Source organism: Mobula hypostoma, chromosome 24 (assembly GCF_963921235.1).
Source record: "Mobula hypostoma chromosome 24, sMobHyp1.1, whole genome shotgun sequence".
Taxonomy (NCBI): Eukaryota; Metazoa; Chordata; class Chondrichthyes; order Myliobatiformes; family Myliobatidae; genus Mobula; species Mobula hypostoma.
Window position 1 is genome coordinate 38,439,791 of NC_086120.1, and position 20,761 is coordinate 38,460,551.

The following is a 20,761-nucleotide window of genomic DNA, read 5'->3' on the forward strand; positions in this document are numbered from 1 at the left end:
TAATAACTGTAATGGCCCTGTCCATCACAGATAGAGCCCTCCCCACGACTGAGCACATCCAGACAGTGTGTTGACACAGGAAAGCAGCACCAGTCATCAGGGAACCCCACTACCCAGGTTATGCTCTCTTCTCACTGCTGCCACTAGGAAGGAGGTACAGGAGACTCAGGGCACACATCACCAGGTCAGGAACAGTTATTACCCCTCAACCAACAGGTTCCTGAACCAAAGTGGATAACATCATTCAATATCTCTTGCCTTATCACTAGATTGTTTCCATAACCTATGGACTCACTTTCAAAGACTCTTCATCTCACGTTGTTGATGTTCATTGCTTATTTATTTATTAGGTTTTTTTATTATTTTGTATTTGCACAGTTTCTTGTCTTTTGCAAATGGGTTGTCTGCCCTGTTGGATGTGGTCTTCCACTGAATTTATTATGGTTATTGGATTTACTGAGTATGCCCGCAAGAAAACAAATCTCAGGGTTGTTTATGGTAACATAACCTTAATAGCAAATTTACTTTGAACTTAGTGCCCCAGACTCCTCTGTGTCCTATTCGTGATTGTGAGTGTGAGATCAAAAAATCAACATTTCCAAAAAGCTTAGAAATATCCCTACATGTTAAGTCAAATTAACATTATACATAACATTAACTCAACATTGTTTCAAATTAGACATCCAAACTACACCTTGATTTTTTTTAATAGTTACATTAACATACAAGGGGTGATTGATAAGTTTGTGGCCTAAGGTAGAAGGAGACAATTTTAGAAAACCTAGCACATTTATTTTTCCTACATGTACATAATTAGTTCAGCTGTCATGGAGCATACGGATCCCTTCTTTGTAAAAGTCGGCGTCTTGGACCTCCAGAAGTGGTCCACAGCAGGGGTGATTGATAAGTTCGTGACCTAAGGTAGAAGGAGATGAGTTATTAACTTCAAACTTTCTGCGTAATCACTAAAAGAGTTGAACTGCACGTGCATGTAACAAGAGCTGTATAACTCATCTCCTTCTACCTTAGGCCACAAACTTATCAATCACCTCTGCTGTGGACCACTTTCTGGAGGTCCAAGACACTGACTTCTAGAGAAAAGAGATCCTTATACTCCACAATTGCTGGACTAAGTGTGTAAATGTAGGAGGGGACTATGTTAAAAAATAAATGTGCTAAGTTTTCTAAAATTGACTCCTTCTACCTTAGGCCACGAACTTATCAATCACCCCTTGTATATCTGTTGTTATGCTGTTGGTGGAGCTTCATATATATGGCTTTTAAAGATGCCTTACACACAACCTAGACCTTAACCACAAAGTCGAAGTGCATGTTTTAAAGAATTAATGAATTAATTAACTTCTGGTTTTTGTTGGTCTGTTTTCTTTACTGAAGTTTTTCTCACCTTAATTCCAATGGCTCTGTGGTTTTAACACTTCATGTTAAAATGTACTCATAAATATGAGAAATTCTGAATGTTGGCACAAGTGTTATTAGCACAAACACAAGAGAGCCCACCTATACTAGAAGTCTTGAACAATATATGCAAAATTCTGGAGGAACTCAGAAGGTCATGTAGGATCTATGGAGGAAAATAAATGGCTGCATTACCATCTGGTATGGGTGGGGGGCTACTACACAAGATTGAAATAAGCTGCAGTGAATTGTAAATTTAGCCACCTCCATCATGGGCACTAGCCTCCTGGGTTATCGGGACATCTCCAAGGAGCGATGCCTCAAAAAGGCGGTATCCATCATTAAGGACCTTCATCACCCAGGACATGCCCTCTTCTCATTGCTACCGTCAGGGAGGCGGTACAGGAGCCTGAAGGCACCCACTCAATGATTCAGGACCAGCTTCTTCCCCTCTGCCATCCAATTTCTGAATGGACTTTGAACCCACGATCACTACTGCACTACTTTGCCAGTGGTATCAAACCTGATTCTGATTCTGATTCAGGCATTTCAAGCTGAGACCCTTCCCCAGGACTGACGAGGAGTCTCTGCTCAAAATGTTGTTTGTTTATTTTCCTCCATAAATACCACCTAATCTGCTGAATTCTTCCTGCAAGTGTGTGTTATAACACTGATAATGCAAGTTCAAACTGCACTATTTACAGTCAGTGGAGTACTTGCCATTAATTATCGATTGGTAATTGGTTTATTATTGTCGCATGTAACAAGATACAGTGAAAAGCTTTGTTTTGCTTGCCACCCTCTCAGACCATTCCATAATTAGTACATTGAGGTAGCTTAAAAGTAAAAGCTAGAACAGAATACAGAAAATACAATCAGGAGCCACTTTATCAGCTACCTCCTGTATCTAATAAAGCTGCCACTGAGCACATGTTCGTGGACTTCTGCTGCTGTAGACTATCTACTTCAAGGTGCAATGTTTTGTTCATTCAGAGATGCTCTACTGCATACCACTGTTGTAACGCATATTTGTTTGAGTTACTGTCACCTTCTTGTCAACTTGAACCTATCTGGCAATTCTCCTCTGACCTCTCTCATTAACAAGGTGTTTTCATCCTCGGTACTGCCACTGACTGGATTTTATTTTATTTTTTGCCCCATTCTCTGTAAACGCTAGAGTGTGTTGTGCGTGGAGATCCCAGACAGTCAGCAGTTTCAGAGACACCCAAACCGCCTTGTCTGGCACCAACAATTATTCCATGGTCAAAGTAACTCAGATCACATTTCTTCCCCCATTCTGATGTTTGGTCTGAACATCAGCTGAACCTCGTGACCTGCTTGTCTGCATGCTTTTATTTACTGAGTTGCTGCCACATGATTGGCTGACTGGATATTTGCATTAATGAGCAGGTGTACCTAATAAAGTGGCCACTGAGTTTATAGTTGCAGAGAAGGGATAGTGCAAGTAAAATGCAAGGGACCATGACAAGCTGGATTAAGAGATCAAGCGTCCACCTTACAAGAGGTCCTTTTAAGCATCTTATAACAGTGGGATAGAAGATGTCCTTGAAAATGGTGGAACATGTTTTCAAGCTTTTGTATTTCCTGCTGTTGAAAAGGGGGAGAAGTGTGAATGACCAGATTGGCAGGAGTTGGCTCCTTTACTGCGGTGGTGAAATGTGCAGACAGGAGCCATAGAGGCAAAACATCTTTTTGTAATAGATTGGGCTATGCTCACAAATCTCTGCAATTTTGGTGCAGTCTTGGGCAGAACAGTTGCCACACCAAGCTCTGATGCACCCAGATAAGATGATCTTTACTTTTGCATCTATAAACATTGCTAAGGGTCATCAGGAGCATTCCGAATTTCCTTAGCCTTCTGAGGAATTAGCGGCGCTGGTGAGCTTTCTTTGCTGGACAAGCTGTTAATAATATTTGTTGTTGTTCGTTCTTCGCAATCGAAGATGACCATGGCTTCAAAGTCAAATGGGAGATTGGTGGCTGTGGGTCCGGAGGTGACTGATGAGGCCAATCCGGGCCCTGAAGGCTCGCCCACATGTGGGACACAAGTGGGTGGGTGCTGTCGTGGCAGTGGATGCTGCTGGGGCCTTGTGCACAGCACGCTTTCGTTGCGCCTCGATGATGCGCCTGACTCCAGCTGCACAGGCTCCTGTGGTGATCTTGCTGCGCCAAGCTGGACGGTCGAGGGCAAGCGTCTCCCACGTGTTAATGTCGACACCCAAGCCTTTGAGGGACGCTTTGAGGCAGTCTTTGTAACGTTTCTTCTGCCCCCCGACTGAGCGCTTGCCCTGACACAGTTCTCCGTACAGCAGCTGCTTAGGCAATCGGCTGTCTGGCATTCTGACCACATGTCCAGCCCACCTGGCTTGGGCTTTCAGCAGGAGGGTGTAGACGCTGCAGAGCCCAGCTCGTTCCAGGATTTCCGTGTCGGGGACTTTGTCCTGCCACCTGATGTGGAGGAGTCTGCGGAGACAGCTCAGGTGAAAGTGGTTGAGCTGTTTGGCGTGTCTGCTGTAGACAGTCCAGGTCTCGCTGGCGTAAAGGAGGGTGGTAAGGACCACTGCACAGTAGACCTTCAGCTTAGTGGTAAGGCTGAGTCCTCTCCACTCCCAGACGTTCTCACGGAGTCTCCCAAAGGCGGCGCTGGCTTTGGCAATCCTGTTGTTGACCTCAGCGTCTATGTTCACTGCGCGAGAGAGTATGCTGCCCAGGTAGGTGAAGTTGTCGACTGCCTGGAGGTTCTGGCGTTTCACCGTGATGCGCGGCTCCTGGTATGGCTTTCCTGGGGCAGGCTGGTACATAACTTTGGTCTTTTTGGTGCTGATAGTGAGACCGAAGTTGTCGCAGGCTTGTGAGAAGCAGTTCATTTCACGCTGCATCTCCTGCTCTGTGCTGGCGTTGAGTGCGCAGTCATCAGCAAACAAGTCTCTGATGACAGTCTCTCGCACCTTTGTAACTGCCTGCAGGTGCCTAAGGTGGAACAACCTGCTGTCAGTCCTGTACCTGACGTGGATTCCTTCTTCGTAGTTATGGAAGGCATCTGTCAGCATGGCAGAGAATACCATACTGAACAGAGTCGGGGCAAGAACGCAGCCTTGCTTGATGCCATTTGTCACTGGGAAGGCCTCCGACTCGTCGCCGTCATCCAGAACTTTCACCATCATACAGTCGTGGAACTGCCGGACGATTGTGATGAACTTGCTGGGGCAGCCAAACTTCTCCATGATTTTCCACAAGCCTTCTCTGCTGACCGTATCGAAAGCCTTGGTTAGATCGACAAAGGTCACGAAGAGGTCGCTGTGTTGCTCCTGGCATTTTTCCTGGAATTGGCGCGCAGCTAAAATCATGTCCGCGGCCCCACGTTCAGCACGGAAGCCGCACTGGCTTTCTGGGAGCAGACCTTGCTCAAGATGTTGGAGAAGGCAGTTGAGCAGGACGCGGGCCAGAATCTTCCCCACAATTGACAAGAGTGAGATGCCTCGGTGGTTGTCGTAAGACTGGCGGTTGCCTTTCCTCTTGTAGATGTGGACTATGCTGGCATCTTTCAGCTGTTGCGGGACCTGTCCCTTTTTCCACATGGACTGGAAGAGTACAGTCAGTTTTTGCATCATGACAGGGCCTCCTGCTTTGTATACCTCAGCAGGGATTGCATCGGGTCCTGGCGCTTTGCCACAGGAGAGTTGCTTCACTGCCTTCCTGTCTTCATCTACTGTGGGGAGGGTGTCGAGGTTCTTGTTGATCTCTACCTGGGGCAGGCGGGCAATGGCCTCGTCGTTGATGTCGGCAGGGCGGTTAAGGACGTTGTTAAAGTGCTCAGCCCACTGATCCAGAATCTGCTTCTTCTCTGTCAGCAGCTGCGTCTCATCTGCGTTGAGGAGGGGTGAGGAGCCGGAGGACTGGGGTCCGTATGCAGCCTTAAGCGCAACGTAGAAGCGCTTTATGTCGTGGCTGTCTGCATAGCCCTGGATTTCATCGGCCTTGCTGAACCAGCTGTCCTGCATCTCGCGAAGTTTTTTCTGCACCTTTCTTCTTGCGTTGGTAAAGGCATCTTTCTTGGCTAGCGACGTGGGGTCGTTCTGATGCGCTCTGTAATGTTGATGTTTCTCCGTTAGTTGTGCCTGTATTTCTTCATCATTCTCATCAAACCAGTCTTGGTTTCTTCGGGTGGCTGGTCCGAGATGTTCGAGGGTGGTAGTATAGACAGCGTCTCTGAAGACCGTCCACTGTTCCTCAACGCTGGTCCCGTCTTCCTGTGGTGTGTCTGGCAGTCTGCCTTCAAGGTCATTGACGAATTCATCTGCAACCCTGCTGCTTTTCAGCTTGGAGACATTCAGCCTTTTTGCAGTCTTCTGCCCTTGGAGTCTTCTCATGGGCAGAATGCGAAGCCTGAACTTGGACACAATGAGGCGGTGGTCGGTCCAGCAGTCGGCACCACACATGGCTCTCGTCACTCTGACGTCCATCCTGTCCCTCTTCCTGGTGATGATGTAGTCAATCAGATGCCAGTGCTTCGAGCGTGGGTGCATCCATGACGTCTTCTTACGGGTGGGTAGGCGGAACAGGGTGTTGGTGATGACAAGGTCGTGTGTGGCACATGCCTTGAGGAGCAGAAGGCCGTTGCTGTTACACTTGCCAGTGCCGTGTCTTCCAATGATCCCTTCCCAGGTTTGGTAGTCTGTCCCTACTCTGGCATTGAAGCCCCCGAGAACGATGAGCTTCTCTGACTGTGGGATTGCTGAGATGAGGGCGTCGAGTTCTTCATAGAACTTGTCTTTAATGTCATCTGGGTTGGTCATGGTGGGAGCGTAGGCACTAATCAGCGCAGCACTCTTCTTGTTTGCAAGTGGGAGCTGAAGTGTCATCAGGCGGTCGTTGATGCTCTCTGGGTGCTTGGTGAGTTTACGGGCGAGGTTAGAATTGATGGCAAATCCCACGCCTGCTTCTCGTCGTTCAGCGCTGCTGCGACCGCTCCAGAAGAACGTGTATCCACCACTACGTTCTGTCAGCTGGCCCTTGTCTGCTAGGGGCGTTTTGCTGAGAGCTGCTATGTCCACGTTGTAGCGAGCTAGCTCTTTTGCAACCCGTGCAGTTCTTCTCTCTGGTCTGTCTGCCTTGACGTTATCTCGCAGAGTTCTCACGTTCCATGTGCCAAGGTTGAGCACCATCACTTTCTTCTTCACTGTTGTAGGTCGACCGCTGTGAGGGATCCCCACCAACCGCGGTAAGCTGGCCAGGGTGAAGTGAAGCAGACTATGTTTGAGGCACCTTTTCCAGCCCCTTCCTCCATGGAGGTGAGCAGAGCGATCCTAAGGAAGGCTGCTCAGACACCCAGGGGGCTGCCGAACTCAGCTGCTGCTTCAGTCCAGTAGAGAGCGACCCTATGCCCTGGGCCGCCTGTGTGCAGGTTTGTGACTACAGCTTCCAGTGTATCCGTACCTGCTGCTTTGCCACTCCCCCATCGCCACAGGACTTCAGGTTGCGCCTTGGGTTTGAAGTCATGACTTGCGCTTGACTTGGATTAAAGTGAGGGAGAGTTGCGCAGGTCGTCAGCCTCACTCCCTCGTCCCGACCTATCTGGACCCAGTGGCAAGACATAGTCGAGACAGCCGGAGATAGGTCAGGATGCAGTGGATGGCCAGCAGTGTTCTGTGTGTCTCACTGTGCCCTCTTAGCGCTCCACGATGCATTGCTGAGAATCGCCTTTCTGCCCGTTGAACCAGTGATGGTTTCTTCCGCCCAGTCAGCCGAATCCAGGCTTCACACGCTAGGTAGACAAGCCCTGAGTGTTGTGGGTCTACGGCGGTTCTTGTGGCGTGCTCGCAAGCCTCCCTACCCATTGTTGGGCATCCTCATCCGCCTTTGCAGCCGTCTCTTCCGCCTGCTCCGTCGTTGGGATGATCACCTTGGTTACTGGCCTGTGGAAGTGGGCTCGCAGCTCGCCGCCGCGCTGGCCGTACCAAGCGGTGGCGGCGGTCGCAACGAGCGGCAGGCCAGCTCCAGGCCTCGGGCCTCGCCCTCTCTGCCCGCCGCCGATGGTGCGGTGGCGGCGGGCGGCCCAGAGCCGGGCCCTGACCTTGGCCTCACCAAGAGGCGGCATCCCCGCACCGACCCAGCCTGCTGCACCAACTAATATTTACACCCAGGAATTTGGAGCTCTCAACTATCCCCACCTCAGCACTATTGGTCCAGACTGATGTCTACTCGACCCTGCTTCTTGAAATCAACCGTTTTGCTGACACTGAGGAAAAAATTTATTGCAGTTTACAATGGATGCTGATACAAGCTAACAGAAAATCTAATGTAAAGTAAATTTATTATCAAGTACGCATATGTTGGCACATACTACCTTGATATTTATTTTCTTGCAGTCATTCAGAGCAGAACAAAGACGTACAATGATGAACTGCACACAAAGACTGACAAACAACCAGTGTGCAAATGAAGACAAACTGTGTAAATAGATAAATAAATAAATAAACAAACAAATATATACGTGCATACAAGTGTAAATAGTACTGAGAACTTGAGTTGTGGAGTCCTTGAAAGTGAATCCGTAGTTTGTGGAATCAGTTCAGAGTTGAGGTGAGTGACGTTATCCATACTGGTTTAGGAGCCTGGTGGCTATCATATAAGGATCATATATAACCTGATGGATATCCTTCAAATTTGAGATTTTCAACATCAGTCACACAGCACATGTGAAACATGCTTACTCCATCAACTTAGAATCAGAATCAGGTTTGTTACCTTAGCAGCAGCAGTTCAATGCAATAAATAATATAGAAGAAAATAAATAATTAAGTCAATCAATTACAATGTATATTGGAGATTAAAAATCATGTAAAAACAGAAATAATATATATTTAAAAAGTGAGGTAGTGTTCACGGGTTCAATGTCCATTTCAGAATCAGATGGCAGAAGGGAAGGAACTGTTCCTGACTCGCTGAGTGTGTGCTTTCGGGCTTCTGTACCTCCTACCTAACAGTAACAGTGAGAAAAGGGCATGCCCTGGGTGCTGGGGGTCCTTAATAATGAACGCTGCCTTTCTGAGACACCGCTCCTTGAAGATGTCCTGGGTACTAGTACCCAAGATGGAGCCAACTAAATTTACGACCCTCTGCAGCTTCTTTCGGTCCTGTACGGCAGTGATCCCCAACCGCCACGCCGCAGACCGGTACCAGGCCACAAAGCATGTGCTACCGGGCAGCGAGGAAATGATATGATTTGGCGATAGGAGTCAGCTGCACCTTTCCTCATTCCCTGTCACGCCCACTGTTGAGCTTGAACGCACGCAAAGTCATTACCTGCGCGTCATCCATGTCAGCGCGGGAAGGAGATCAACTCCTCGAGCTTGCAAATGACAGCGGGCTGAAAAGTATATTTGACATAACATCTCTGCTGGCATTCTGGATCAAAGTCAAGGCTAAATAACCTGAGATAGCCATGAAAGCACTGAAAACATTGCTTCCATTTCCAACATATCTCTGCAAAGCGGGGTTTTCTGCAATGAATGCAACGAAAATTAAATTGCGGAATAGACTGGACATAAGGAACCCCCTTTGAGTATTGCTGTCTCCCATCACCCCTCGATGGCACCGTCTTGTTGCAGGGAAATAAGCCCAGGGCTCCCACTGATTCAGCGATATTGGTGTGTTGCAATGAATTTTTATGTTCATACGGGGAAAATATGTGCTGCGTGTTTAATATACAAACCTTACTTAAAATATTATGATGCTATTGACTTATAAGTGACTTATATAACTATATAACCAGATAACAATTACAGCACAGAAACAAGTGATCTCGGCCCTTCTAATCCACGCCGAACGCTACTCTCACCTTGTCCCACCGACCTGCACTCAGTCCATAACCCTCCATTCCTTTCCTGTCCATATAGCTGTCCAATTTTTCTTTAAATGATAATATCGAACCTGCCTCTACCACTTCTACCGGAAGTTCGTTCAACACTTACTTCAAGCTCCCCTGTCCTCCCCTGATAATTGACTTATCACTATATTCATGCGAGGAAAATATGTGCTGTGTGTTTAATATGAAATTTGTTGGATAAACCCTTTTAGAAACGAAATTGAGTGTATTAGCCACTTATCACCTATATTCCGGTTGTGACTAACACCCCCACCCCCGAACAGAATCGCCAAAAACGATTTGTAGAAAAAAGTCGGCACGTACACGCATGCGCACTGGTGCCCACACAAGGCTTCATGGTCATGGTAGTCTTTCTCCGAGTAAACACAACGTATTTGACTGCTACTGTTCTCCATTGGCAACCCTAACCCCCCCACCCCCGGGTCAGCCGGTCCGCAAGAATATTGTCAATAATAAACCGGTCCGCGGTGCAAAAAAGGTTGGGGACCCCTGCTGTACAGTATCCCGCCCAAACCAGACAGTGATGCAGCCTGTCAGAATGCTCTCCACGGTACAACTATAGGAGTTTTTGAGTATTTTTGTTGACATACCAAACCTCTTCAAGCTCCTAATGAAGTATTGGCCATTGCAGACAGGGACGGGAAAATCAGGGGCACAGTGTGCTACCTCTATCTCTGATCCATGTTCTTAAGTAGAGCATGGATTCTTGGAGGCACCTCGTGAAAAATAGTTGAGCTGGTGAGAAGTCCATTCGCTCAGCGAGGCAGTCCTCAATCAAAATTGCCACCCTCTGTAAACACGAGAGATTCTGCAGACGAAGGAACTCCAGAGCTTTACGCACAAAGTGCTAGCGGAACTCAGGATGAGGAATAATGTGTTAGACTCCTTATATAATAAATATAAATATAATAATAAATTAGTCGATGTTTCAGGCTGAGACCCTTCAGCAGGACCAGTCTATTCTCTTCTTGACCCTCACCGCATACTTTAAATAACACCTACTTCTCCTGTGAATAAGTGTCACGGTAAGCGTGGGCAGTGACTGAACCCAGATGCAGAGGAATGCAGATGTAGAGACAGAAATGAAAGGTTACACATAGGAATTTCAGCAGAGCATCGGTGGCATGACCGAGGGACACTGCGAGACAAATCATTCTCAGCACCAGCAACTCCACAATGAGCGCTAAACGGGAGCCCGCATTTAATAGTCACAGAAAGCGGAAAACCCATGCCAGTCACAATTAACTTAACAAGATTAAACAGAAAGCACAAGGATTTAATGACTCTCATTAAGGCAACAATTAGTAAATTCAAACACGAGAAAATCTACAGATGCTGGAAATCCAAAGCAACACACACAAATGGCTAGTGGAACTCAGCAGGCCAGGCAGCATCTATGGGAAGGAGTGAATAGTTGATGTTTTGGACCAAGACTCTTCTTGGTCCTAAAAGTTGACTGTTTACTCTTTTCCATGAATTAGTAAATACAGGCGCTTGAGAAACCAAGAAGCCCGACACTCTGCGGCTCGTCACAGAGACCCAAAGGCCCTCAGTGTTCGTGACAATAAGCCCTACTACTGATACATTTACAGCCTTTAATGCCTTGCCACAAGTGATATTGAATTTGGACTACTGAACCTAATTTAATCGAAATATAGAAAAGGGGATTAAGATATGTAATTTTCTCATTTTACAATGTTGTCCTTACGAATACAATTTTGATTTCTTGTACCCGGCAGATGTCTTTGAAACAGTTGGCCATTTGCAGCAGGGCCTTTATTTTTATCTTACATGTATATGTGGCGATATGTGGCTTATTTCTTGAGGGGGTAAAGGATAAGAACCTGACACTCTATCTATTGTATGCCCTGCTGTCAGACGACTCTCAATGCCAACAATCCACTTGGGAGTTTATAGCCTTCTGTCCTATTCCCATCATAGGAGAGCCACATAAAAGTATGCAGTCAAGTAATCAAACGAGGATTATAATAAACTAGTACAAAATAATGGAAGTCCTCCTAGTGTAATCTGAAAATTGGTAGGAGAAAGTTATTGATTATAAAAAATATATCTAGTTTGAATGAAATTGTGGAATTAATCCAGCTCTGCCTCACGGACCTATCATCTTGGGTCCAAATCTACTCCAAGCAACAATCTTGGTTCAATTAAACTGATCTCATGCAGCTCCGCTTTTGTAATGTCATTTCACCCCCCCCCCCCCAAAAAAAAGACATGTGAGAGGAGGATTGGATGTGAAAAACTGGCTTTGGTTCAAAAATAATTGTGAAGGAGTTTCCCTGCCACCTCCCCCTCCCATCCACCCCCACCCCCCACTCCTGAAACAGAAGCTTTAGTCCTCGTAGTGTGGTCAGTTCTCTGCAGTGAGGCAGAAAAAACAATTAATAATGGAACCTATTAAAGGCTGATTGTTGCCACTGAGAGGAAGGTAGAATTACAGCTCTTTGATGTAACTGGGTATGAATCAGGCCTCATTACAGAGATATAATCTACATTCATACATTTATGTTGGTTAGCTGGATCTATTGGGACATATTGAATTGCACATCCATAGAGCATCTCTGCCACAGAGAGTTTTTTTTTCTAGTCTCAAGCACCAGACAGAGATTCAATACAGAATAGTTTGCAAGGTTAAATAAAGGTACAGGAGCTGTTTACTTACTAAGATCCCAGAAATACAGAGTGTCTGTTCTACTGACTGGCATCTGCTAACAAGGTAACGCAATAAACATCTTTGATGATTATCACATATTGGCTGCAGTCGGGATCAGAACTTCTTGGGTTAACTTTATGGGCAGGAAAATGATATTCAGAAACAATTACATAATTAATTGACCTTGACTCTTCCATAAATTATCTGGTCTTCCAGTTAGTGTGGGAATAACCCTTATGACAAGGGAAATGAGCTTTCTTTATCTTTACGGGTAACAACTTTTAGATAAATCATAGAACGTTTTTTACTATGTAGGCCCATCTTATTAACAATTAAGCTATAGAAACTTGCAATGTTGCATAACAAGTGTGTATTTCACATTTCGTCTCTCTAATCTTATAAAAAAACTTGTTGTTATTTTGGATATTGTTCTGGAGATTTGAAAATGTAATCCTTTTGGAATTAATCTCGCTTTTTTTCCTTACAAGAGAATAAGGACACCTTGTCCAAAAATCAGTTTTCGTTTTTATTTATTTTGTTCTCGGTAAGGCCATGTTTCTTCTCCTTTTGGGCAGCCTCTCAGGATTGCTCCTACTCTGGTCCCATGGGTTCCAAGGTGGATGATGAGGTCAACAGTCAGGCAGGAGGTGCTTGGCTGAGCAGATGGGGGTGTAGTTTGGGAGAGTGTGCTCTGAATTTGAATCTCCTGGGCCAAGGATTCTACAAAGGTTGGTGATGATGTTACACTTCAAGAATGCTTTGAGAATATTCTTGAATTATATTCTCGTTCTACTTGATAATCATCTGTCAGACTAGAGCTTGGAACTTTATTTTGGGAACTTATTGTTGAGCATCTGAATGACAAATTAATTAAATGTAATTAGGCCCTTGATGGTGGAGATTTTGACTGGGAATGGATGTTGAGATGATTTGCTTATTTTACTGGTGAGTTTTGAGAAATTCCACTCCAGTTCAAATCTTTTTGAGGTAAGATGCTTCATTGGAGCCAGATAAAATGTTGGAGTAATGATGTGGCCTTGTTTGATAACATCCTGCCCTGAGGCTGGATTTGTTGTGGACTTCTTGGTTAAAAACAAAGTTCAAAGCTGTGTAAGGTCTTGCTTCTCATTATCAAGCAGATATAAGATGGAGTAAAATTTCTACAGGCAGCCATTTCTGAGAAGAAATGCCTTACTGTCCTTCTCAATTGACTGAGCTAAGGATCTTTATGAGTTGATGCATGGTGAGGATCGATCCGATGTGTCTCAGGATGGACAAGTTCCACACAGCAACCAAGTGAGCAGTTGAGAATGACTCATGGAATGATTTTCCTTGTGGCACACAGCAAGTAGACTTCTCTTTAGTTATTGTAATCAGATTTATGTCCTTTACGAATGTAGCCATGATTATGACAACTCTCAGGTAACTTGATATGTCCTCCACTCCCAGACACGAGAACTCAGTTTGCAAATTTACAACTGAAGTTCAATACTATCAAGGTCTAGAACTTCACTAAAAAGAAAGAATATAAGAAATAAGAGCTGGAGTCAAGTCACCCTCAGGCCTGCTCCTCTATTTATCAAGATTATCTTTTAAGTCATTGACTTTTTTCTCCACTATATTCTTTGGTTCTCTTAATATTCAGAAATGTTCAAAGAAACTTTTATTATCAAAGTACATATGCATCACCATATAAAAACCCCAAGATTCATTTTCCTGTGAGCATATTCAGCAAATCTATAAAAAAATAAGTATAACAGGATCAATGAAAGATCAACCAGAGTACAGAAGAGAACAAACTATGCAAATGAAAATATAAATAAATAGCAATAAATAACAAGAACATGAGATAACAAGATAAAAGTGTCCTTAAAGTAAGATCATTGGTTGTGGGAATATCACAATGGATGGGCAAGTGAGTGTAGTTATCCCCTTTTGTTCAAGAGCCTGGTGATTGGGGGATAGTAACTGTTCTTGAACCTGATGGTGTGAGTCCTGAGGCTCTTGTACCTTCTACTTGATGGCAGCAGCAAGAAAAGAGTATGACCTGGGTGGTGGGGCTCTCTGATGATGGCTGCTACTTTCCTTTGATAGCATTTCATGTAGATGTGCTCAATGGTTGGGAGGGCTTTACCCATAATATACTGGGCTGAATCCACTACCTTTTGTAGGATTTTCCATTCAAAGAAATTGGTGTTTCCCTGCCAGGCCAAGATACAGCCAGTCAATGCACTCACCACTACACAACTATGGAAGTTTGTCAAAGTTTTAGATCTTAACTTTCTCTGGGACAGATAAATCACGAGATACACAGACATCTGTGAGAAGTAATTTCCCTTCTAAGTTCTGAATTATCTACCCCCTCTTCTGAGACTGTAACCATTAGGTCTATACTCCCAATGTTTGCTTGATGGTAGATGTGAACTCAGTGGGCTGAGGTATTCAATCCCTGCTGTATTTCTGTGACTCTCCTCATGTATTCTTCCTGCTTTCAGCTGGCTGAGCCTTGTAAGAATTAGGTTGAATTAGAATAGCTTAGTGGTGTGTGCTGTAAAACTATAGTCCCACACAGTTCTGGTTCAGTCCTGACCTCCGCTACTAAGTCTGCATGCTCTTCTTGTGACCACATGGTCTTCCTCTGCATCGCCCAGCCATTGTAAGTTGGTAAGTGGTAGAATCTGGGAGAGATTGATGGAAATACAGGGAGAATAAATTACGATACGTAAGTGCCTGTGTGTTGGTTGGCATAGATTTGATGGGCTCAGTTTTCTGCACTGTATGACAATACGACCCTAACTCTGTAAGATTGCCTCGCGTTCCTGTGTCACAAACACCAGAACGTACAAGCCCAAGCTACAATTTATTATTTTTTAGGTTACAGCGCGGAATAGAACATTCTGCCCTTTGAGACGCACCGCCTAGACTAATCCTAGCCTAAATTTATCCTAGTTTGAATCCTAGCCTAATCACAATGACAAATTAATGTGTGTGTGTGTGTGTGTGTGTGTGTGTGTGTGTGTGTGTGTGTGTGTGTGTGTGTGTGTGTGTGTGTGTGTGTGTGTGTGTGTGTGTGTGTGTGTGTGTGTGTGTGTGTGTGTGTGTGTGTGTGTGTGTGTGTGTGTGTGTGTGTGTGTGTGTGTGTGTGTGTGTGTGACCTCCGTCGGTCGTGGTCGACCATGGGTACTGCACCTCTGGTAGTCACTGGTTTGTCGAGCAGCGTCGACTGTGGCTATTGGGGCTGATCCTGGAACGGCAGGCTCTGCCACAGTTGCTGCATGCGTAGGGCATCATGGAATTGTTGTCCGCTGTCCGCTGTGCTCTCCATTTAGCTCTCCGCCCCTCAAAGCGACCCAGGATCACTCTTTTGCCTCGCTCCAGGTGTTGCTGCAGAGTACCTCGCCATTTGTTGCGGTCATCTGCTGTATCCTCCCAGCACCCTGTGTTGATTTTTAAGGCTTTTATGTCGCGCTTGCAGAGGTCCTCAAAGCGAAGCTGGGGTCTATCAACGTTCCTCTTGCCTGTTGCTATTTCTCCGTAGAGGATATCCTTTGGCAGTCTACCATCCTTCGTACGAGGGCTGTGGCCCAGCCAGCGCAGTCTGCGTTGTCTTAATAGTGTGAACATTGTGGGAAGTCCAGCATGGGAGAGGACATCAGAATTAGGGACTTTGTCTCTCCCGGTGATACCGAGGATCTGCCAAAGGCTGCGCAGGTGAAAACCATTGAGTTTCCTCTCCTGCTTGGAGTAGATGGTCCAAGTCTTGCTACCATACAGGAGGGTGCTGATAACGCATTCATTGTACACTGCAGTCTTGGTCTTTGTAGCGAGTGTTGGCTTCTCTCAGACCAGCGATGAGAGTCAAGCAAGGATCGATACTGCTTTGCCGATACGCCTATTGATTTCAGCATCGAAGGAGAGAGTGTCGCTAATGGTCAACCTCAAGTACGTGAACTCATGGACCAACGCTAGATTGTAATTGTTGATGGTAATACTGGTGTCTCCAATACATTCTGGACAAGGACATTTGTTTTCTTTAGGTTGATGGTAAGCCCGAAGTCCTTGCCTGCCTTAGAGAAGCAGTCCATGAGAGTTTGTAGTTGCTGTTTGGTGTGAGAGGTTAGAGCAGCGTCATTGGCAAAGAGCATGTCACGTATTAAGATCTTTCGCACCTTTGGTCTTGCTGTCAGGCGCGCAGGGTTGAACAGCCGCCCATCAGACCTGGTGTGCATGTAGGTGCCTTCTGTCAACATCCCAAATGCGTGCTTCAATAGTAGAGAGAAGAAGATGTGGAATAACATTGGGGCCAACACGCATCCTTGTTTGACTCCACTACAAATAGGGAAGGGTTCTGATGAGCTGCCATCATACTGAACAGTAGCTCTCATGTCGTCATGGAATGAATCGATGATGCTTTGGAGTTTCGGGGGACAGCCGATCTTGAGGAGAATCTGAAAGAGCCCATCCCTGCTGACAAGGTCGAATGCCTTGGTCAGATCGATGAAAGCGACAGAGGGGTTTCTGTTGTTCCCTGCACTTCTTCTGGAGTTGACGGAGTGAGAAAATCATGATGACAGTTGACCTCCTTGCGTGAAAACCACATTGGTACTCAGGGTAGACCCGTTCTGCCAGAGTTTATAGGCATGCCAGAGTTACACAAGTAAAGACTTTGCAGACAATACTCAGGTGGGAGATAACCCTGTAGTTGTTGCAGTCACTCCTGTCACCCTTGTTCTTGTACAAAGTGACGATTTTGGAGTCGTGCATATCCTGTGGTACGGCTCCTTCCTTCCAGCACTGACGGAGGACCTCGTGTAAAGGTTAGAGGAGTGAGCTCTTGCAGTGTTTGATCTGGTCTGGAGGAATCCCATCATTGGTAGGAGCTTTCCCTGGGGCCAGACTGTCAATTGCCTTGCTGAGGTCCTCAATAGTTGGTTCAGAGTTGAGTTCATCCGTAACTGGTAGACAATCGATGGCATCAATGGCTGAGCTAACAACAACATTTTCCCTTGAGTAGAGCTCAGAGTATTGTTCCATCTGCTTTTATTGGTGATTATTTCACCGCTGGGTGACTTCAGGGGTGCTGTCTTGCTCTGCGATGGGCCAAGGGCCTTCTTGATACCATCATACCATCTGATGTTGCCTGTCACAGCTGCTGTCTGAATGTCCTCACTGAGTTGGAGCCAGTACTCATTTGCGCACTGCCTTGCAGTCTGTTTCACTTTGCTTCTAGCAGCTCAAAGTGCCTGGAGTGTTTGGTCAGATGGTGAGCGTTTGTGCTCCGTGAGAGCTGCACGCTTGGCTTCGATGACAGGAGTCATGATGGTGGACTTTGCCTCAAACCAGTCACTGTTCTTTGTGGTCTTTCTTCCAAAGATAGAGAGTGCTCACTCGTGGATGGTGTCACGAAGGTATAACCATTGTTCTATTGCAGTATCTCCTTGTGAGGAGGTAGTCACAGCACCCTGTACTGACTTGGCAAACTGGTCAACCTTTTCTAACTGTTTCATCTCTGTTGTGTTGATGCGAGGTTTTCCAGTTTGTTTGGAGTGGTGGATTTTCTTTGGATGTAGTTTGATCTTGCAGCATACAAAAGCATGATCCGTATTGCAGACTGCACCTACCAACTGGTAAATCTTGGGACTGTGAGAGGAAATCCGGAGCACCTGGAGGAAACTCACGCTCAAGAGAGATGGAGCTTAGATGTTGGAGGGAGGGTGTGAGAGAAGGTTAGAAGCAACAGTGATACTGAAGGAGAGGAGATTCTGAGCCAAGGAGATGGAGAGAAGGGTTAATTGGAGAACAGGTTGGGGTGCAATTTGAGGCTAAAGAGAGTGCGAAGGTACATGACGTTGTGCCCTATGTGTGTGAGTGTGTTGATAGGCCAACTATAATGTGCCCAACTATAATAGAGAATCTTAATGTGTATGCAACAAAGCCTTGTCTCCAGTTATCTGGAATCCCTTTCCCACTGTTTTGTATGATTAATGGATCTAAAACAAAAGTACATACAGTACCTGAAAGAATTATATAAACAGAATGTGTGTTGTGATAGTCCCACGCGTCAGTCCCATGTAGCAGTAATAGATGGATCCACTCTGAACTTATTCCACAACGCATGGACACACTTGTAAGGACTCTACAACTCATGCTCTCGGTATTATTTATCTATCTATCTATTTATTATTTTGTTTTATTCACACAGTTTGTCTTCTTTTGCACAGTCTTTGCTTGTGTGTAGTTTCTTTCCATGATTATTTGTCTTTCGTGGCTTTCTACTGTGAATGACTGCAAGAAAATTAATCTCAAGGTAGTATGTGGTGACTTATACGTAATTTGATAATAAATTTACTTTGAACTTTGAATTTTGATTTTGAACATTTGAAGTAATTTATGGGGACATCTGATTGCACACTTGTGTTTTAATCTTTCATACAGCATTCTCACTACATTTTCAAAATCAATGATTTATTGACCATGCCAGTTCACCATGAGAAAGCATTATACAGATTCAGAGCTACTGTTATTAAGGTGGACAAAAACGAACAAGGTACAATGTCGGTAAACTGGAACCCAAGAGTGTTGTATGCCATGATAGGAGAAAGAAATAGGTGTAAAAGAATTGAGTTTACTGAGGGGGGGCAGAACGCTGCAGAGACAAAAATCAGGCAGCTGTGGCATCAAGATTAAAATCACCCACTACCCATAGCATCTACCCATACATCAACTCAGTTAGAGAGGACTGCAGGTCCTCTTTTGAAGCCATTTTTGGCCCCAGCAGGACTCACGGGAGATGGTTGTGCCAACGCTTATCCATCAAGGAGGCCCTCAGAGCAGTCTTTAAGGAATGGTGAAACCGTTCGCATAGGCTATTGAACTCCAGGTGATGCGCCATGATGTGATGCAATTTAATGCTAAGGTTCTGATCCATTGCAACCCAGAGCTCAACGTGAACTGGGGACCCCAATCAGAAGAAATATCAGCTGGGGTGCTGAACTGAGTGATCCTGGAGTTAATGAATGTCTGAGCCAATTCCTCAGCCGCCATTGATATTAGAGGGACAACCTCTGGCCACCTCGTCCACCATGATGGACAACCTCTGGCCCATCATGGTAAAGAGATGCATGAAACCACGGGGAGGGGGGCGGGGGGAGAGAGGACAAACTAAATTCACATTGACATGGTCAAACCGTCTCATTGGGACCTTGCCAATAGTGCCTGAACGTGACAGTTAATTTTCTCCTTCGACGTGCTGTATGTCAGTTGTGAATTCCAAAATGTAGGCCAAGTGCAATTGCTGTCATGAAGACCAAGGGTCTGATGCTTTGCCTATTGGGTTAACATACGCTGTGAAAAGTCAACCCTCCAGTAGAGACCAAACAGAGCCCGAGAAGCTCATGGTCAAATGTGCTCTACTTCCTCTCAGGATGGGAGAAGATTCTGGCTGAAGAAGGAGAGCGACTTCCTCACGCCTCCAACCAACTGTTCCTGCACAGCACCCACAGCATAGTCTGAGACATCAGGAGTGATGACCATGGGGAGCAGGTGTGCCAGTAGGGCCATGTAGGAAAGAGCACATTCGGTGTCGTCAAATGCTGTAATTATGTCTGCTGACCAGTGAGGAATGTGGTTAGGGGCACCATCTTTAAGGGCACTGTACAAGGGGAGCGTAAGTTCAGCAGCTCGCAGAATGAAATGGTGATAGAAATTCACCATACTTGAAACTTCTTTCAATGCTTTGGTAGTGCGGGACAGTGGAAAGTCCATAATAGCGGTGACTTTTGATGGCAGACGTGAAACACCTTCTGCATAGATGTGGTGGCTGAGAAAGTCAATAGGAGACAACCCGGACTGGCATTTAACAGAGTTAATAATCAGCCCATATTGGCTTGAAAAGTGTGCAGAGATGTGTTAAGTGTCTGACTTTGGATACGCTGACGACAAGTAGGGCATCTAGGTAAACAAAGCGAAAATCGAAGTCTTTTAACACCAAGCCCATTTGTTGCTGGAAAGACTGTGCTGCATTTTTCAGCCCAAACAGCATGGCATAAACTCAGATGGAACAAGTGGAGTTTTAACAGCAGTTTTGAGAACGTCCTCTGTACAAACAGGCACCTGATGGTCAACTTCAGAAAAAAATCATCTTTCTATCTAAATGTGCCAAAAAGTCTTGAATACGTCGGACCGGGCATCCTTGTTGCAGACAGTGGTAACCACCATATGGATGGAACCCCCCACTGGGTTTAGAGATCATGTAGAGGGATGAAGCCCAAGGGCTATTTGATCTGTGATCAACGCCAAGCATTTCTATGTTAGCAAACTCGGCCTTCACCATGGCCAGATTTTCTCAGTCCAATTTACGTGCAGTTTATGAGCCAGTTGTGGAAAGGTGGTGCTAGGCCCCATGCTTTATGACTATAGAGGAAAATATGGGCTTGGTGAGGTTTGGATCCTGCTGCTGTTGGCGAGGGTCTGTCGCACTCTGCCTTATAATCAGTGGTCGATGCCGGCAGCACACTCAATTAAGTGCCCATGTCACACAGGAAGTGTCTCTCTGAAAGGGTGTTTGTAATGAACAATAGACAACCCTGGCCTCTGGAAGCCACAGTGTCCACAGACCTCCATTGTCTCAATGAGCTAGCATTGTCAAAGTCTGCATAGTGGTCAGCACTTCTTGCATTTGTGCTGAAGCGTGCAGGCGTTGTCTGATTCAGAGTTGTGGCCGTGAGTCTGCTGACAGGGCTTATTGAGACAGGGAAAGGAGGAGG

The 20,761-nt window shown here is 45.7% G+C and overlaps 1 protein-coding gene across 2 annotated transcripts in view; it reads left to right on the forward strand.

The window, feature by feature from the left end:
• The window catches only part of fgf22 (fibroblast growth factor 22), a 174,077-nt gene that overhangs the window by 2,568 nt on the left and 150,748 nt on the right, over nucleotides 1–20,761 (forward strand). The window lies entirely within an intron of this gene.